Genomic DNA, 19,950 nt, shown 5'->3' with positions numbered 1-19,950 from the left:
GCCTAAAAGCCCAATAAAACCAGAAAAGCCCAAAGATGCCTAAAAGTCCAGAAAAACCCAAAAGCTCAGGATTGAACCTGGAACACTGCACGAGATACTTCTACACCGCACGGGACAATGAAATTCATTACACTGCACACGGTCACGAAATAACTCGCACGACGTTTTGGGGAAAGTTCTGATTGGCTCAGAAAGCTGTCGGCCACGCTCACTTGAGCCATAGCTCAAAGTCGGCTTGGCAGGAAATAAAAGCTGGCCTGGAAGTCACCTCCCCCATTTGCATTGATAATTATTGGCCTTTGCCTATAAATACACCCCTCCTCTTAAAAGAAAAGGGCTCCGCTACTACATTCTTACACACTTAGTACTCCATCCTCTACACACATCCCTTTGATTCTTGAAATTCCCCTTCTTCACCTATGTTTTCCTCAAAGCCTTGAGAAAGTTATCATTAGCATTTTCTAGGCATTCCTCCTTCTACCAAACATTCCCTTCTTTTTCTTTTCAAAACTTAGTATTTTACTTGCTTTGAAACTTCGATATTCCAAAACTCTAAGTTCTCAAGATCGACATCCACTCTTATCTACACTCATCCATCCTTGATCAAGCTCGAAACCAAAGGTAAAAATAAGTTTCCTTCGGCCAAGCTAAACTTTGCCCTGAGGGGACTCTCTGTAGTCAGGCTTGACCTTTTGTTAAGTTATGATTCGAAAAATTGTTTTCAGAAACTAAAACAACCACTGTGTCAAACCCATTACACCGTGTGATGTTCACGTACACCGCACGATGTAGGATGCAACCTCGCACGGTATTTTGAAGCCTCTGGTTCGTTTGTTCTGATTGTCTTGATCATACTTTCTTGTTGTTAGATCTATTATCATTGCTCATGTAGAGACCCGTAAATTTTTTATTTAATTTTAACATTTGTAGTTGAGGAAAAAGGATGAAAATGACGTAAAAGTGAATGTGGTGGTTAGACATGCAAGGATTGGGAAAATAGGGGTGTTGGTGTAATATAGCATATGTGTATATGTGTGTACACCAGGGGATTTTTTTCCATTTTTGCTCCCCATCTCTCGGCTCTCTCCCTCGTCTCTCAGCTCTCTCCATCTCTCTCACTCTCTCACCCAAAAACTCATCTCCAAACTCAAAATCCACAACAATCAACCTCAACTCCATCTTCATCTTGCGTACTTTGGCTCGTATCGCGTTGGATAAAACTCGGTTAAGTGTATTTTTGCTTGATTTAATTGGATTCTGAAAGTTAGGGATTGCTGAAACTTTTTGTTTTTGGCTTGGATACTTGAGATAGAAAATTCTACCTCTCTTTATATGTTATTTGAGTGTTTCTATTCCGGTACCATTTTTTTTCCCTACCGGTAGAATTCTTGTGGACAAAAGTTTGTTTCTTCTGTTTTTGGTTTGTACCGGTAGTCCTCCATCCCCTACCGGTAGACCACCAGTAAAATGCTCAACTTTCCTGTGTCGTTGCAATTCCACCTTTCCAAAGCCTTATGCCATTTCAATAAGTTATTATGATTATTTTATGGTATATAATAAGAATATTGGGCAATCATGCGTGTCCTTTTGATCAATGGGAAATATCTAATGAATTTGTTCAAATAAATGGAACTATGACATGATAAGTATGAGTTTCGTGCACGACATTTGTACAAACGGTACACTTGAGTATGTAAACGACGCACGAACACTCGGGGCCCATCGATGGGTGGGTGCCTGCAGACAGGGGATATCGAGATTCCATAATTCGCCCGGCAGGAGCTAATGCTCATATTGAATATTCAAAGCCTAACCTACAAGGTGGGTGTTTGGCAGAGGATATCTGGGTCCCATAATTGGTCTGGCAGGAGCTTCAGCTCAAACACGCAAAAGATACGATATGCTGAGACACAAATTGGACAAATACAACTTACGAGCTTGAATAAAAGAAGGATTGGAGATATTGGGACACTTGATCATGATAGTTGTACGTGCTTCCTTCGTTGTCATTTGATTTCCCATCATTTGTTCTTTCGTTTAGTTCATTTGCATATAGAGTTTGTGTAGATTTTTTTACTGGGCTAGTGTAGCTTAAGTTTTATATTATTTTCATGTGCTAATCCAGAATCATAGCTTGCATTCTTGGAGTGCTTGGAGTGTGGACATTACTTTTGAAAAGCTAACCAAAGGAATTATTTATTAATCTTTGTAAATTTCTTTTGAAAGATGTATTTGTAACTCAAGTTATAATTCTTTTGACGATGGGATATATGTAAACTCTTAACTCTCTTAACACTCGATACTTATGTCAATTTGGGGTCGTAGAGCCAATGATGTAATATTTTGGAAATTATTGGACTTTAAAATACAATTATGGAAATGAAAATGTTGAACTCTTTTGGGTATCATATGGATTAATGAGAGAATTCTTATTTCAAAAATCATTTATATTTATGTTAAAAAAATCGAGGGCGTGACAGCTCAGATGCTGCTGGAGGTAGAATGAGGTTATACCCAAAAGTTGTGTTTTATCTTCTAAAAGTAACTTCTTTGATCGTCCAAATGATCAAGTACATCAAAAAGGTTTTTAAACCTGTTTAGGCCGATCGTTATTAGGAAAATTAGACATAAGAACGGTAAAATAATTTTCATTTTGAAGAAAGACGCCAACAAAATAATTTTCAGTGGATGTCTTTCAATTTTTTGAGTTTTTTAGTCATAAGGCCAAAACATATTTAAGCTCTTTTATAAGATTTTAGAGTACACTTTCCTATTATAGGATTTTAGTGGTTTAGACACTTTCATAGGGTACCCTAGGGTTTTAAGCACTTTCATATATAAGGTACTCTAGAGTTTTAAACACTTTCATATATAGAGTACCCTAGGATATTTAGCACTTTCATAGGATATTCCTAGAGTTTAAGGCACTTTCATAAGGTACCATAGGATTTTAGATACTTTAATAGACACATTTGTCCTTATATTTGATTGCAAAAGGTGCTTGTCCTTTAGCTCAAAAAATGTAAATATGAGGGATTTTTGGCTAAGCCTCCAATTGTTATTTATGTTTCCTAATTAGTCAGGTTTCCTTGTTATGCGTATTTTCTTTATTTGTTAGTTTCTTAATCACCAAGTCCCGTAGCCTATATAAAGACATGTTAGAGTTTTGTACACAATCAATAATACATCTTTTCGCTTTTTTCGTCACATTTCCAAAAACGACTTACGAAAATTTCGAAAGTAAAACATTTTGCACTAAAAAAATGTTTTACTTCATGTGTATCCATCGATCCAAATACCTGGGCAAAATATTTTTCTTCGAAACAAATAGAGCCGCGTTTCGTGCCAACCGTATACGCCAACCAATAACAACAAAGAGACCCAGCAGTTCTTTGCGCCTAGCCCCAGGGGCTGATTCCGTTACCGTAATCCACATTTGTCCCAAGTTCCAACCGTGCCTCCACCATTGTCTCCGATCCGGTCTATACGTAGCAAAACGGGGATAGTAACCACATTATACACGCCTTATATATCACGGCTAAACAGCATGCATGTGTGAGGTGGTTTCAACCTCCAACCCACAAACAGGACCGATCATCTTCACGGGCACCTATTAAAAGTGAGCGGCCTGCACCACATAAACATCTTTGTCTTCATGGCGGCCTGTTACGAATACGTCGTCCCACATGACCGCATCTTTAGCAGTCACATAGGCTGATTTCACTAAGAACCTTCCATTGGACGTGCGTGCAGTTCCAAATTTTATCGTTGCACTGACCCGTGGTACTAATTGGCAGGCAAAGAATCCTATCAGCATCTCCGTTATTAAAAACTGACCTCACTAGTGTCTCCCTCCTCCTTCCAAGTCTTCCGGAAGCGGGGGGCTGCTGCCCTTGAGAGGCAGCAGCAAGCTGCTATGCCTAAAACTACGCCGTTTTATGCCTAATAATGTCCACACTTTTCAGGACTCTTAATTCCTGTTTGGCCAATTACGGAACATGCAGCTGTGCACTTTTCGAACAAGCAGCTGTGAACCTTTGGAACAAATTAAGTCGAATTTTTTTTTAACTACATATTTGTTTAATTTTTTTAGACAGTTTACATATTACTAAAAAAATGATAAAAATAATTAAGTGCTCCAATTTTTAATCCGTTTGAACCGGTGCAAATATTTTATTATTCTGATCATTTCATCGTAAAAGAACATAATCAATTTTTGTCTCCAAAGCTCTCATAATTAAGCATTGCTCTTTATTTGGGATCCTGTAGAGCAGAAACTTGATTAGAAGAGCCCTAGAGATATAAATTAACTCTTTAGGATGAAATGTTCAGCAAAATAAGATCTCCGCATCTGTTCGAACAGATTAAAAATTGGAGTACTTAATTTTTAGACTGTTTATATACTACTGTAAAAAATATGGTTAAAAAATAAGTTCTCCAATTTTCAATCGGTTGAACCGGTGCGGAGTTCTTGTTTTGCTGAACATTTTATCCTAAAGGGTCATATTCAATTTTTGTTTCCATGGCTCTCATAATTAAGTATCTGTTTTTTATTTGAGATCCTAGAAAGCAAAAATTTGGTTAGAAGAGCCCTAGAGACAAATTAATTATGACCTTTTAGAATAAAATGTTCAGCAAAATAAGATTTTTGTACTGGTTCAAATGAATTAAAAATTAGAGCACTTAATTTTTTTACCATATTTTTAAAAATATAAACCGTCAAAAAAATTAAAACCAATATGGTTTAAAAAAAATTAGACTTAATTTGTTACAAAGGTGCACAACTACTTGTTCGAAAAGTGCATAGCTGCATGTTTAGTAATTGGCCAAACAGGAATTAAGGGTCATGAAGTGTGTGGGCATTGTCAGGAATAAAACGGCGTAGTTTTAGGCATAGCAGTTTGAGGCAGCAGCCCCCCGTGTCCAAGTCTTCCATTCATTACCAATAAGCCGTGTTTCCAGTAAGGAAAAGCGGAAAAACCGTAGGCGTTTTTTGCAAGTCATCAACAAGTTTCAACATTTTACCATCTCGTTCCCACTAACAAAAAAGTTGTTAGCAACAACTTCTTCAATAGTTTTTTTCACTCATATACCCATTAATAACTTATTAATTAGTGAAAACAACTTGACATTTCTTACCAACTTATTCACTACCGAAAACAACAAACAATTTTCAACAAAAAAAATTCTCCAAAATTTTCCATAATGAAAACACCCCAAAGGTCACTCAGAGTGTGTAGGTGTTTGTGTGTATGTATTTGGTTTTAAAAAAATTTTACGAAGAATTTTGTTAGACCAAGGTTACACATACAACTTAAAACACAACTCAAAAATACACAATCACATTTAGAATCATTTCAATGCACGTGAGTCCACATCCAACTAACGGTTCGGAGTCTTCGGACACATGTCTTTTAAAGTTTTGTGCAAAAACACAATCTGAATTTGTTAGCCTCCTCCTTTGTTTTTTCGCCTTTTATTTTGGACCGTACGTACACTTCCCACTCATTGTCTTTTTACTATTTTATAAGGGTTCTTCGGAAATTCCTCCCAACAATGTTGTGTGCACTCAAGAATATTAAAACAAAAAATTGGTAAAATAAAAGAATAGTACTATAAAAGTTGGAAAAATGAAATAAATAGTGGAGTAATGAGTAATCTAGAAATCACCAACATTTTTTAGCCTTTTATTTTGGACCGTACGTACACTTCCCACTCATTGTCTTTTTACTACTTTAAGGGTTCTTCGGAAATTCCTCTCAACAATGTCGTGTGCACTCAAGAATATTAAAAACACAAAATTGGTAAAATAAAAAAATAGTATAAAAGTTGGAAAAATGAAATAAATAGTGGAGTAATCTAGAAATCACCAACACTAATCTAGAAAAGACAAAAACTAGCCAATTTGTCAAAAGTTAGGCAAAGGAAAGAGGAATTCTTGAATACTGAGTGGCTGTGCCCACGTAGTGCCTGAGCAGCCCATTCGGATTATCCAAAAATATGTTAGACGACTCAGATTGAAACATTCTCTCTCTTCTCACCCCACCACTCTCTCTCCTCTCTCTCTCCAAATTTGAACTGTCCAAAACCGAAATTGACAACTCGAATGTGCCGAACGGACACCACGTGATATCCACCCGACACTGAAAATTTCCTCCAAAGGAAATGATTGCTCTTTATAAAAATAAAAATAAAAATAAAAAGCGCTCTCCTTTTAATTATTGAGACATATTTTTTGTCTTTATTCACCAGAAAGTACCAAATAGCTCTTTATAAAGAAAAAATAGCTCAAGAGATAAGAGTAATTTTTTAGATTTACATGAATGAAAGACAAAAAAAATTTCAATAAATAAAGAAGGATGTGAAAATCATTTTCTTCTCGCAAAACCCGACCGTGGTATAAAGTAGACACTGTTCCAATATTCATGCACACCCACACCACATATGCATATTGCATACAGCTTTTCAAAATTTGTTGCCGAGACTCATCAAACAACCAGCCATGCATTTCTCACTACACCCCTTCATCTTCTCTCTCCTTTCCCTGTTTTTCTTCCTAGTTTTCCTTCTCAAATGGCTCTCCATCACCGCCCGACCACCGCACAAAAATCCACCGCCGTCTCCCCGAAAGCTCCCTGTAATCGGAAACCTCCACCAAATTGGCCCCTTCCCCCACCTCTCCCTCCACTCCCTCTCCCAAGCCCACAGCCCCTTAATGCTCCTCCACTTTGCCGCTGCCCCTGTCTTGATCGCCTCCTCTGCCGCTGCCGCCCGTGACATCATGAAAAGCCACGACTTTATCTTCTCCAACCGACCCAAATCGACCATTTGGGAAAAAATCATGTACGGAGGGAAGGATGTGGCTTTCAGCCCTTACGGCGAGTATTGGAGGCAGATGAAGAGCATCTGTGTCCTCCAACTACTAAGCAACAAGCGAGTCCAATCCTTTCGCGGTGTTAGGGAAGAAGAGACGACGCTCATGATTGAGAAGATTTCGGGTTTTGGTTCTGATGTGGTGAATTTGAGCGAATTGATTGTGGAGTTGACGGGGGACGTGGTGTGTAGGGTGGCGTTGGGGCGGAAATACGGCGGCGTCATGGGTGGAGAAGGAGGAGGGGGCAGGAGGGGGTTTAAGGAGGTTTTGGGAGAGTTCGTGGAGTTACTGGGGTTTTTTGATATTGGAGATTTTGCCCCATGGCTGAAGTGGGTGAATAGAGTAAATGGGGTGTACGGGAGAGCGGAGAGACTTGCTAAGGAGTTGGATGAGTTTTTGGAGGGTGTGGTGGAAGGGTAGAGAGAGAAAGGGAGGAGAGAGAGATCAGGATTTTGTGGATGTGTTGCTTGAAGTCCAAAGAGAGAACGTGATTGGGATGCCTATTCATAGACATAGCGTCAAAGCTCTTATTTTGGTAAGGCCTGAATATCTCTTCTTCATGACTGTTTACTCAAGAATTGTTCAATGCTCTTGGAATGTTGAGCACGAATCTAGACTATACATCGTGCTAATCTTATTTTAATTTTATTTTTTTCTCATGCTCAACCTTATTTTATTATTATTTTTTTCACATTTTATTTATAGTTTTTTTCACATGCTCAACCTTATATCAGAGTATTGACCAATTGTCTAGTACCCTTGTTATTTTATATCCTTGTTCAATTACTTTCTTCGATTTCTGAACAAGGTTGAGGATTAGAGAAATAAATTATACACGGACCCTCCATGTAGAAGGACCAATAAAAAGAAGACAACTCAGCGTTGGGACACCGTTGAAAAATGTATTTTTTTGGAGGATCTTATGGAGCAGAAACTTGATTATGAGAGTTTTAAAGACAAATTTTAATTGTGACCCTTTAGAATAATGTCATCGAAATAATATGATCTTCGCACTGGTTCAAATGGATTAAAAATTAGAACACTTAATTTTTTAAGCATATTTTTTTAATATATAAACCGTTCAAAATTATTAAGCGCTCCAATTTTCAATTTTTTGAACCAGTGCGGAGATCTTATTATTCTAATCATATTATTTTAAAGATTCATAATTAAAATTTGTATCTATTGCTCTCATAACCAAGTTTCTACTTTACAGGGTTTGAAATAAAGAACATATACTTGATTATGAGAGCCTTATAGACAAAATTAATTATGACACTTAAGAAAATAATATGATCAGAATAATAAGATCTTCGTGCTAGTTTAAACGGATTCAAAATTGGAGCGCTTTATTTTTTTGAACGGTTTATATATTAGAAAATATGATTTAAGAATCAAGTGCTCCAATTTTTAATCCGTTTGAATCAGTGCGAAGATCTTATTATTCTGATCATATTATTCTAAAGGGTAAAAAATGGGACAATGTTGAAAAAATGATTTTTTGGGAGCAAAAACTTGATTATGAGAGCCATAAAGACAAAATTTAACTATGACTTTTAAAAATAATATGATCAGAATAATAAGATCTTCGCACTGATTCAAATGGAATGAAAATTAAAGTGCTTAATATTCTTGAAATATTCATATATTAAAATATATGGATAAAAAATTAAGCACTCCAATTTTTAATCCGTTTGAATCAGTGCGAAAATCTTTTTATTTTGACCATATCATTCCAAAAGGTCATAATTAAATTTTGTCTCTATAGCTCTCATAATCAAGTTTCGGATCCATAGAATCCCAAAATATCATTTTTTCAACATTGTCCCATTTTTGCCGATTGTCCCACACTCACTTGTCTTCTTTTTATTAAGTTGGTGGGCACTTCCTTCTACACGGAGGATCCGTGTATAATTGGTGTCAAAGAGATTCTTAACTTGCTGTCAAAGAGATTCGTCTTTCAAAAATGCTAAGGACACATACATTTATACACATATATTGCACATACACTTTTATGGGGCCCACCTCGGATTTCACCAATATGATCCAAACCGCTCATTATTTTTAAAATAATGTTTTAACAGTTTCTGTAAAAAATCAACTCGATAGGATATTGGTAAGGGCTTTTTCAGAAATCGCAGTGCGAATTAGACTGTTTCACCATATGATTTCTAAAAAAACCCTTACTGATATCCTATCGAGTTAATTTTTTACAGGAACTCTTTAAAAATTATTTTAAAAATAATGAGCGATTCGGATCAGATTGGTCGGACCTGAGGTGGGCCCTATAAAAGTGTATGTGTAAGATATGTGTAAAAAGTGTATGTGCAAGTAGCATTACGGTTCTTCTTATCAAATAAACAAACAAGAAATGTATACTAAATAAAACTCATAGGAGTTTGTTTGTTTTTTTTTTTTTTGTCTTGTAGGATGTATTTGCTGGTGGAACTGATACTACATCCACAGCCCTAGAATGGGCAATGACAGAGCTTCTAAAACATCCTCAAGCCATGAAAAAACTCCAAGCCGAAGTCCGAAGAACAACCCAACCCAACCAACCCATAACCGAGGACGATCTAGACCAAATGCCCTACCTAAAAGCCGTGATCAAGGAGACTCTACGCGTCCATCCTCCGGTTCCCCTTCTCGTGCCTCGGGAGTCGACCAAAGACGTCAGAATAATGGGCTACGATGTTGCGGCCGGGACGCGCGTGGTTGTCAATGCTTGGTCGATCGGCCGGGATCCAGCGTCGTGGGACGAGCCCGAGGAGTTTAGGCCCGAGAGGTTTTTGAACCGTCCGATCGATTTTAGAGGGCAGGATTTTGAGTTGATTCCATTTGGAGCGGGGAGGAGGGGGTGCCCAGGGATTCAGTTCGCGGCGGCGGTCAATGAGTTGGTCGTCGCAAATCTTGTGCACAAGTTTGATTTTGCATTGCCTGATGGTGTGGAGTTGGATGTGAGTGAAGTTGCTGGTATCACTATTCACAAAAAGTTGCCTTTGCTTCTTATTGCAACTCCCTGGTCTTGCTAATTGGACTACCATGTGAAAGTACTTAAAGCTCCTATTATTGCACTCTCTTCATCTCTTTAAATGCTCCTTGTGTAAAGTCGTGTCATTTTGATTTTTAAAAAAATCATATTTTTTATAATCTTTTTTGGAACTTTTTTTTACCGTTTGAAAGTATACATGGAGATCTTTTGAATGGTGCAAAACAAAGTTAAAAATTAATTCTAAAAGCACTTTATTTTTTGAGGTCAAAGCTTCATGGTCTCCCGTAGAGAGCAGTTAAATTAATTGAGATGGAGGGGGTAATATGTATGAAATGTGTATCTGTATTTTCATGAGTACATATTGGATATAATAGTAATACTGGCACATTTTGAGAGTTTTTTGTATAATTTTGATGATTCTTATCTTGTTCTGGAAAGAAAAGAAAATGTGATAAACTGAACAATAATAATAATTTAGAGAGAGATGAGGGTATGTGTACCCGAGTGATCATGACACAAGAAATTGGTAAAAAGTTTGGTCAATTGTTAACATAAAAATTTATTTATTTATAGGCAGATTGATTGTATTAGAGTTGATAAGTGTCCACACTGCCAATCTTTTCTCCACCCTATCTACCACAGGCTGCCAACTTTGAATTTTTTTACGGGAAATTCTTGGCTGGTCCCATTTTTTGCTTGGAGTTCCATGCAAACCATTTTTTGTAGAGCTATCCCATTCAGCTCCTTTTTAAAGATGATTTTACTATTTTACCCTTGTCACTTTTCAACACTCCTAAAATTGACACCTCACAGAATTCACACCGCACAGAATTCACACATCACAAAATTCACAAAATTCACACCCCACAGAATTCACACCTCACAAAATTCGTACCCAAAGAATTCACATCGCACAAAATTCACATCTCATTTTTACTATTCATCTTCTTTTTTTTTGTTGCAAAATTCACACTCATTTGAAAGAATTCACACCCCCTAATTGACACTCCTTTGCACTATTCACACCCTCAAAATTTTGGGTAAATTATTGATATGAATTCTTGAGTGTGTGAATTTGGCCCTAGTACACCATTTGCAAAATTCACACACCTTTACAAAATTCACATATCCCTAAAATTTACATATCAATTTACAGTCCTTTTCAAATCTTTTGCATAATTCACATCCCCATAATTTCATATTATACCCTTTTGCAGAATTCGCATCTTTGAAAAAGACAGAATTCACAGCACCAAATTAAGAATTCACACCTTCGAGAAAAAAAAAAATTCACACCTTCAAAAAAAAAAAATTCACAATACAAAAAAAAGGCCCGCACAGAACATTCCATCTAAAATCGCGCATGACCTAATCAATCACCAAAAATCAAAATCACCGTCAACAATTCTGCATGTATAAAGCAGATCACAGATTCGTGATCTAATTTCAAGCCTATAAAACCAGCAAAGAGTAATTCATGAATACATTTTGGAAAAAAACGTAACGACCAATTTGTTGCGCTAAATACTTGTATTTTTCCTTTCTCTCTTTCTTCAACGCTCCTTGGCCGGCCCGGTGGGTCCCATTGTCGGGAACCCTCAGATTCATGCCACGGCATGGCCGATGCCCCATGGCTCGGCGGAGGTCTGGTTGTTGGCGTAGGGCAAGCGGTTGTTCTTGGAGACTAGGGAGTGGACGTGGGTGACGATTTCGGACCAGATCGGGGCCATCATGGTGGAGGGCAAGGGGAGAGCGTCCTTGTCGGTCGACATGTGGGAGTCGAAGGTTTGGACTGAGACGACGGGGTGGGCGGTGACTTAGGCCATTTCTGGAGAGAGAGAGAGGGGCTACAATACCGAGAAGTCAATTTTCATCTCTTACTGCGCGGGTTTAGTAAATAGGGGTATATTGGGTACCTCACTTAAAATAGGGTTTGTGGGGAATGGGTTCAACGTGGGGTGGGGCTGGATGAATATGTAGAGACAAAAATGGGCCGGCCAGCAAGAACCCCATTTTTTTAAGATTAGCACCAAGTGGGAGCCCAATGTAATTCAATGGAAGAGATCTCACACGACACTCCATCACTTGAGCTAATACTTCCACATCCTGTTCTAGACATTTTACCGAACACTTGTCGGAAGCCCAAATAAAATTGGAGCAAAACACCGTATGAACTGATTCCAAATGAGTTACATGGTAGCTCCTAGAAGATTTCGAACGTAAAACTTTTGGGAGGCAGCATTTAGAGTTGATTTATTGTGTAACAAAAAGCAAGCAAACTGGGGCAAGTCTAGTCGTGTGCTTGACGATTTTCTAGTCCTAAATTATTGGGTTGTTCCAAGCATAGGGCGAAGACTGACATAGCACAATATCCGGTAAGTCCGGAGTCGAATCCACAGAGAAAGTGATGTGTACTGACTAAAAACTCAGGTTTTACTAATTTAACAGGCTCTTAGGTAGTCACCCCTTGTCGTTTTATGCGGAGATTAATCAAAACCTAGAAAATTGATTGTTCTTTTCAAATAATTTAAAGGAGGTACTGTCGTAGGGTTCATAGCACTCGCAACCAGTCCAGATTAACCTGTTTCATTCAGTGTTCTTAAAAACATTCAATTTAAATTGAAAAAGATACCTCGCAAGATGCAAACCTTTATGGTCGCCGTTTACCCATGTGCAGCGGAGAATGAGTTTTGGACCCTCATTTCCCCGTTCACATGGATTCGGACAATGCCCGGATTTGTCTACGGAAAGTATTTTTCCAATCTAAAATCTTTTTTTTTATTGTTTGAAAATAGGAGTAATGTCCGAACTGGCCACAGTGTGCTAATCACTTTGCGATCCTACCTATACGACTACTCACTAATCATTATGTATGAAAAAGAAGAAACTCTAATTTGAATCATGCTTCTAATACTGGAGAAAGAAAATAAATGAGAGATAACAACTAATTGAATACCAACGAATAACTTTAATTAAGAACATAAATTAAAACTAATTATCGGAGTGCGAATAATTGAATAAAGCATCAAAAACTTGAAAGAAAAAGAGAACTTAAGAAAACTATGTATTCTAAAGCTGCAAAAATCAAGATTCGGAACCCATCCTCCTGATGGCAGCCCCCGTTCTTTTTCCACCTCTTTTTTTTTTTTCTGTTTCGTCCGTGTGTGAAAGTCCTCCTGAAACAAAACCCTTCCCTTCAATATATAGTTGCTGCCGTGTGTGCACCGAGAATTGTATTTCCAGCCCAAGTCCTTCCCAAATTATAATTAATGGGCCACTTTTTCCAAACTCTACCGTTTTGTTACAAATCATGGCAAATAAATGGCCCAATTCCCAGCCACTAACCACGTGTAGAACTTTATGCTTCAAAAATTTCCATTAGTTAGCTAGGAATTTGATTGGGTGTTTCTCGCTATCCAATGTAGTTTGGTCATCTCTAGATCAATTGGTTTGACATCGACTTTGCGTAAAATATGATTTTATGCTTTTAGCTTCAAATGTTAACCATCGGCTCCGAGAATCTTAAAACACAATTAACAAGTATCAAACCCCAAGTAGCTTGTTAAATGGACATAACAAGCCTAAGTTAGGGAGTGTAAATAGGCGTATTTACAAACCTGTCATCGTGCTATACATGGTCCCATCTGACTCCTTGATATCTACGAGATTCTTTTCTTTTTGAGAAATTTTTGGGTGTTGAGTGGCTACTACGAGGCCATACCCACATAGTCTCCGAGCGGCGTATCTGGACCGTCCAAAAGGATGCTGGACCGTCCAGATTGAAATACTCTCTCTCTTCTCACCCCACCACTCTCTCCTCTTTCTCTCTTTGATAGGCGCGTAAATGTTTGCTTGACGATTTCCTAGTCCTAAATTAATGGGTTGCCCCAAGCGTAGGGCGGAGACCGACGTAGCACAATACCCGGTAAGACCGGAGTCGAATCCACAAAGACGGTGATGTGTGCTGACTAAAAACTCGGGTTGTTATAATTTAAATGGGCTCTTAGGTAGCCACCCTTTGTCATTTTGATTGAGATTAAATTGAAACCTAGAAATTGATTGTATTTTTCAAATAATTAAAAGAGGTACAGTCGTAGGGTTCATAGCACTTGTAACTAGTCCGGATTAACCTGCTCTGTTTGGAGTTCTTAAAAACGTTTAATTTTAGATTGAAATAGATACCCCGCAAGATGCGAAACCCTATGGTCGCCTTATACCCATGCGCAGCGAAGAATGAGTTTTGGACCCCCATTCTCCCGTTCACATGAGCTCCGACGATGCCCAGGTTCGTCCGCGGGAAGTATTTTCCAATCTAAAATCGTTTTTTTTTATTGTTTGATAAAAGAAGCAGTGTCCGAACTAGCCACGGTGCGCTAATCACCCCGCGACCTTACCTGTACGACTACTCACTCATTATTAAACAAGAAGTAAGAAGCAAAATAAACCTTAGATTGAAACATGCTTCTATTACGCGAGATAGCAAATAAACATAAAATAACAACTAATTAAATACCAGCGAATAACTTTTATTAAAAACAGAAATTAAAACGAGTTACCTCAGTACGAGTAATTAAACAAAGCTTTAAAACTTGATAGGAACAAAACGCAGAAGAAAGAAAAAATTATCGGAACCGAAAGAGATCTTGGCAACAGCCCCGTCCGTCCTTTCTCTTCTTTTCCACGGCTTGGTACGTTTTTCTTTTTTTTCCACGGCTGCTGACCCATCAGTAGGGTAACAAAGTTGGCTTTATAGGGATTGAAGGCAATAATTACATAATGGCCCTTGGACTTCACATAAAACATTAGCCATTCAACTTCGAAGGACTTTGCATTTTGATCCAAAACTTCTATAAAATCTTCTTTTTACCCAAATTATTGGAAACCGAGCTCGAGCAATCTATAAACATTAAAACACAGAATAAAAATCAGTTAACAAAAATAAAAGACTAATAAATATAGATTGGAGGGCCAAAATATGTATATTTTGGCACTTATCAATGTTCACATAAGCGCCCCCTAATTTATCATTGCTAAGTCTATTTATTTTATTACTTGATGTTTTAATGCTTGATTTTTGTGTTGCAGGTATTTTGAAGAATAGATTGGAATACATTCTAGGTCATGGCTAGAACTAAAAGAATTGGGCCTTAAAAACATTCCAAGCGTGCACGTGATCTTGAAGGCGTAATTGGTAGCAGAAAAATAGAAGTTATACATGTTTTTATGGTGGGCCAAAGGGCTACTATTCATTACGGAGTACATCTTATTTTGACCAAGTCTTGGACTAAGTAAAAAAATTAGGCCTGGCCCACGACTTCGACAGGTAGTAGAAAAATAGAGTTATATATATATTTTAGAAAAGAAGACAGCAATAGGGAGGACTGATTCCCACGGAAAAACAGGAGGCTGCTGAGACTTTTCTTCTGAGTTTCTTTTTCTTTCACTAGGTCCTGCCTCGTGCAAAACACAAGAATCATGCCCGTTAAAGAGGACGTTTTTTGTTTGAGGGCAGAAATTGATGCTGTTTTTGATTGTTAGGGTGGAAATGTAGGGGTGTAGCAAAAACAGTTGACAGTCACAAGAAATGAAAGAGCATCAATGGGAAAACTTCAGCAGCATCATTTTTTTTCCCATTGAGTGAAAGCATGCTTGTGAGAGGGTCAGAGCTATAAAATTTGCATCTAGAAGTTGGAATTGGGATCAAAAAATAACTTTATAGTCCTCCCAAACGTTGAGAGGTGACAAGAAAGAAAAACCAAACGACGACCCTCTAGTCCTTGATGAATTAGGAGCTGACATTAGATATTGACAAATGACATTAACCAAGGATAGAGGCTAGAAAAGGCTAGCAACTCAAGCTCGACCCTTGACAGCAGCTAGCAACTCAAGCTCGACCCTTGACAGCAGCAAGACACATAATAGTTTCTTAGCCCTCCACAAAATTTGGAGTTGATAAAAGCATGGCTCATGGATAAACAGCAGCATAACCAGATCTCTTAGCCCTCGCAAAAGAGGAGTGGAAGAGAGAAAGGCTAAGAAAGACATGACAGAGAAAACACAAGACAAGGAAATAGACACCACCACCATTTTGTTGAGGGGAAAGAAGACGAACATGAAGTATAACAATTGACGAAGCGGAAGCAAATGTATTTACTTAATTCAAGACGTGTAATGGACGGCCACTCAGCAATAGGATCGTATCTGCAAAGAGGGAAAAAATCTCAAATTAGAACAAAAGTTAAACCAAAACTTGAAAATCATCCTCAAACCAAGTCATAGCTAGTTGCTAATCTTTTCACCCTTCCTGACAAATCTAACCAGTACAATCGGTTGCTAGTTAGCATAAAGAAATTAGTTCTAAGAAAGTAACTAATGATTGATCTAAATTACTCACCTAAAATCAAAGTTCTAATTGTCTAATTTGGAATCGTAATTTATTTACAAAAATTCAAAGTGAGGTTCAATCTTTTTGTTTGCTCTCCAACTGCACTATTTGAAGTTCAAATAATAGCATATTTGAATGTGCATGTTATTTGCTCCAGAGGCAACCGTGCGCCACTGGTATAAAGAAATACTGGGCGCACAAGCTGGTATCAAGAAATACTGGGCATAGTTGGCAAAAATTGTAACCATAATAACCTTCTCTTTTCCTTTCAACACGAGCGGATAAAATGAAAGCTGGCTTACTAGCTTTCACAACCAGCTGAGTTGCGATTTCAGAACATTGTATTTCAAAGCGGGTAGGAAAAGCGATTTTAATGATAGGATGGCCTTGAATTCTGAAAGAGGGAGAAGGTTGTGAAGGGTGGCATTGAATTATGAGATTATGAACTACAGTGCTTATGATATCAATTCGATACAAGAATTTCATATGGCATGTTAAATATGAGGATTGCATGAATTAGTGCACATATAGTTACATAGCACTATGGTCTAACCATTAGTACATAATGCTTATATTGAAGGCAATTGCAAGAGTCACAGCGTCAAAACCAGAAAGCACAGACACGGGATTCGTTCCTCCACCGATGAAGAAAGGCTGCACATATCAAAAGGGTACAAAACTAATATTAACGAATTCTCTAAACGCTCGCATAGACATGTTATGAAATAAAAATTGGGAACACAATGTTAGCATCCAAAAAATCAGCAAATGATTTTCTTACAACAATCATGAAATGACTTTTAAAGTACGTGGAAGCTGCCCCATCCAAAGCCATCACACTTGTCAATACTGCAAATGACATGGAGCCTTTGGCTCTTTGTAGCATTCCTCAAGTAGAACACATAACCGGCTCCAATTCTATACACATTTCCACCCTTCATTCTTTTCTCAAAATCCTTTCTATCTGACAACAAAACCAAACAAAATCAAGCACAAATGAATTCAGGTAATGCTCCCCAATATCAATAATTTGAACTTTAGAAGTATAAGTAAATTAAATTATGGAGTTGACATTAAAATTTGGTAAGAACACCTAGAATAATGAAGGGATAATAAATCAAGTAAGAAGCAATATGCATCGATGAGAAACAATAGAACCATAAGCAATACAAGCACATAAACAAGAGGACAATATTGAAGTAGAAAATGGCATCTTCAAACACTTTTTCCATGTTCTGCCATAGCAAATAAAGGGAGTAAGTTGATTCCCAAACCAATCGCATTCAATATTTCAGTTTTCATTTCAATGTATAGCAGATAAAGAAGACTACATCTGTGGATGTCCCAAGCCTACCATGTGATGAATAACAATTCTCCCTATTCACTATTGTTGCATCTAAAAACGGAGTCAGTGAGGCAAAACTTAGAACTCTTATCAAAACAGAAAAGATGTGGCGTTGCAAACACAAACCAGTTCAAAACTGCAAGTGTAAGATATCATGGTTTAACTTTAAATTTGATTATTGAAACTCAAAGCCCAAGAGTAAAAATTTATTGCGATAATTGAAGCCATTTATTGTCTGGGTGGAAAACATGCACTGAGCTACAACATGATGAGTTTCGAAGCAGTGTGATTGTGTACAAGCCCCCTGAGCATCCATCATTGCGAAAACTATACAATATAGAACATCAAACGCTTCTTCATCATCTGCAATAGTAAAGATGCATCGTTTTATTTGTTAGGAACGTGGAAAACTGGACATCATCCTTCTAAATTCTGGATGCAAAGATACCTTAAGATTTAATTAGCATGGACACTTTACCTCCTAATAATCAAACAAAATTGATTCCTGGAAGACATCTTGGTTATACTGCGAAAGTTGCATCTAGATGAGCTCTGTCCCAACTACACTCAGTGTTCTAATCCCTATCTGCAAGACAATGCTGCCTGCATGCAGGTGTGTGCACCTTCAGGCTTCAAATACACACACAAAGATATTTGAATTGGCTTTGATCTATAAAACTAAGCCAAATAACAAAGGATTTGTTGATTCTTGAACAAGGAGAAACATTTATTTCCATTTGCATTACTTTGATCCCGAAGAATGGCAGAGAGCAAGCTAAAACTGCTCCACTGGCCATCTTGAAAAGAAGCTCATTTGCATTCATTTTCCGTACTTCATATGCAATGGCCATTCTATGTCGATGCTCACTTGCAAACAGTGCTAGTTCTATTACATAATTGAACCAACTCGACAGGATTTTGGTGCTCCCTTTAGCCAAATTGGATTGCCTTCAGTTCAAGTTCCCTAAATGGTTAATTTTGTTACATACGCAGAAATCACAATGGTAGACTCTGTGACTGCACACACTGTAGAAAACAAATACTAACTCACAGCACCGTGCACAAAAAAAATGTCGCTTAGAGAGCCTATACCGCAAAGTAATGGGAAAATGCAGAAGGCATAACAAGCATCATTTTTGGGCATAAAAAACTCAACAAATAACAAAACACACAAACCTAAGCAAACGGCATAAATCGAACTAAGCACCTGGCCTAAACACAGAACAAGGAACGCACAACACACGCAGTAAACGAAAACAGCAAATACACAGCCAAAAAGCATCAAACCGGCTAGAATAGTTGAGGGAAAATAACGAAAATAAAGCCAAGCACACACCATCGCCATTTATGTTTGAATTTTAACGAAGGAGCGTAAGAAGCACTGATCCCAAAAAAACCCCAAACAAACACTGCCAAACCACAGAGAACAGGGAAACCATCATAAACAAAAAGCACAACGAAGACATCCGTACGTCGGCAGAGCAAATTGACCAAACGCAAAGAAGGAGGAGCGTACAGAAATAGAGAGAAAGAGAGAGGGATACCTTGGCTCCGGGCGGGCCTGGCCTTGGCGGTCCTGAAGGGTTGTGACCGGCGGAGGCGTTTTACTAGAAGGGATGCGCTGGTGGCCACTGGAGGTGGTGGCAGGCGCTACTGGCGGCGGCGATCATTGCTGTCAGTGATAGCTCGGCGATGCTCGACTATCATTCCTCCAGAGTGAGAAGTGTTAGCCCCAAGGTTTTTGAGGTTTTTGATTTTGATGATAACAAACACGACCAGTTAGAATTACATTAGTCAATTGGGCATCATTGGTGAGATATATTATTATTGGGCTAATTATATTATTTCTTGATTTTGAAGGGTCTTAGAAGTAATTCTTTGGCTAAAAGCTTAAAAGATGTTCTTTCACAGGGAATCATTTTTCTAACCTAGTCTTCTCTGGCCCTCCACGTTGAAAAGAAAAGAAACAGGCGATGTAAACAAGAAGGAAGAGGGGCTGCGAGAAACAGGGGTTTCGGTTCTATCAAAGGCACAAATTGAGCAATTTTCTTCTTCAAAATTGCTGTCTCCAATAGATAAGAGAATTGAAGAAGGAAAGAGATTAAGGAAAATCTCTTCCTATTGACTAACGGCTGGAATGGGTTCGAAAAGGAAAGAGGAAATCTTGTGCAGGAAATATAGAGATTGAAGGAGGAAGTAAGTAAGGCAAGAGCTGTTTATTTGCAACGGCTAGTGGAAAAAGACTTCCACGTTCTTCTGATTTTTAAAGATAAAAAGGGAGCAGAAGAAGGCAGAGAATGATACACGACTCTTGAAGAAATCCACTGTGAGCTTTCTCTTAAAAATCTGTCAGT

At 38.0% G+C, this 19,950-nt stretch overlaps 1 pseudogene; it reads left to right on the top strand.

The window, feature by feature from the left end:
- The first annotated feature begins 6,246 nt into the window (after window positions 1-6,246).
- Window positions 6,247-9,977, top strand: LOC131310691 (cytochrome P450 736A117-like; annotated as a pseudogene).
- Window positions 9,978-19,950: the final 9,973 nt, after the last annotated feature.

The sequence above is a fragment of the Rhododendron vialii genome, chromosome 12a (genome assembly GCF_030253575.1).
Source record: "Rhododendron vialii isolate Sample 1 chromosome 12a, ASM3025357v1".
NCBI classification, from domain to species: Eukaryota; Viridiplantae; Streptophyta; class Magnoliopsida; order Ericales; family Ericaceae; genus Rhododendron; species Rhododendron vialii.
This window is presented reverse-complemented; position numbering and strand designations above follow the sequence as displayed.